This window comes from Octopus bimaculoides, chromosome 11 (assembly GCF_001194135.2).
Source record: "Octopus bimaculoides isolate UCB-OBI-ISO-001 chromosome 11, ASM119413v2, whole genome shotgun sequence".
Lineage (NCBI taxonomy): Eukaryota > Metazoa > Mollusca > Cephalopoda > Octopoda > Octopodidae > Octopus > Octopus bimaculoides.
Window position 1 is genome coordinate 37,162,143 of NC_068991.1, and position 1,486 is coordinate 37,163,628.

General features: G+C 30.9%; 1 protein-coding gene across 1 annotated transcript in view; it reads left to right on the forward strand.

Annotated features, from left to right (window-relative positions):
- Nucleotides 1-1,486, forward strand: part of LOC106869953 (dentin sialophosphoprotein) — a 38,835-nt gene that overhangs the window by 1,181 nt on the left and 36,168 nt on the right. The gene's annotated exons all lie outside the window — the stretch shown is intronic.

Sequence of the window (1,486 nt, forward strand, 5' to 3'; positions counted from 1 at the left end):
GTACCCAGATATGCATCTATATATACAGGTAGATGTAAGTATGTACATACATGTACGTATATATGCATATACTCATTTATTATTTGTATTATATATATATATATATATATATATATATATACACTTCTGTTGGATCTATTTCAGGAACTGCACAATGGCAGTTGGGGTAAGAATATTAATTAACAGGAGATGGATTTGGTATTAAATCTTTTTGGGGTTCAACATATGTTTTAACCCATCAGTCTGGGTCTCTTCAGGTACATTGATAAAGAAGTCTCATTAGAGATTCTTAGTGTCAGCTGGCTTGTTGTTATATTCCTATCAAGTTAGGCAATGAATAAAAGTAAATAATATTATAGAAATGCAAAAAATTCAAATATGAACATGGACATCTTACATTCCATTTTAGATAAAATGACCTAATCAGCTTTCACTGTCAAAAAAGAAAGTAGGAGGAGAAAAGAGATTAATACTTAGACAAGTAATTTTCTGTTCGTGCATATACATACAGACAGACAGAGGAACACAGACACAAATATATATATGTATACATAGACATACACATACATATATGTATACATACATATACACACACACATACATATACATATATAGCATCCTTTTACTCATTCATAAATATATATATATAAGCATACACATATACACAAATACATACATGTAAGTACACATCCGCATATATACATATACACACATATGCAATTATACATTCACATACACATGCATACATATATAGAGATATCTATATACATATACACAGCTGGATTGTAAAGTTACATGTCTAAATACATGTTATTCAGATACAGTTCTTCTTTAGTATATGAGGTTTTAACTCAGGGGGATTAATCCGAGTTGTGGGTGTTACGTTTGCATCAGTTAGGTATGGTTTTGATTATAGTATGTGAATGTGTGTTTAGCTGTATGTAAGTACCTGGGTAATTGTTCCATAATTGTTTATAATGTGCTCCTTTCTTAATAACATTGAGAGTGACTCTTCAGAACATAGTGAGACATATTTATCAATGTACCTGAAGAGACCCTGACTGATGGATCAAAACATTTGTTGTACCGGATCTATTTTTGAAACGGGGGCCACATTTTTCATTAATGTTTTACGTAGTGTTTTTGGTACGGAAAGACTTTCAAACATCGTATACTTATCTATTTTGTGTTATAGAACAGAAAAATATTTTTGTATTCGAATTTATTTCATGTAAAAAATTGTCTTATTTCGATAATTTCAACCAATCACTGACAAGTATTCAGTTGTTTACATTTACTCCTTTGGCTGATTAAGCAGTGTAAAGCGTATTTAATCTCCATACCTTCGTTTTATTTGCTTTTTTCATTTTAAATTTGCTTTAACCTGAACCCTAACCCTAACCCTAACCCTAACTCTAGGGTTAGGGTTAATTGTTTCAGAATCGTTTGTTTATGTAGTCGGCACTTAATGTATATCGGCTGAATG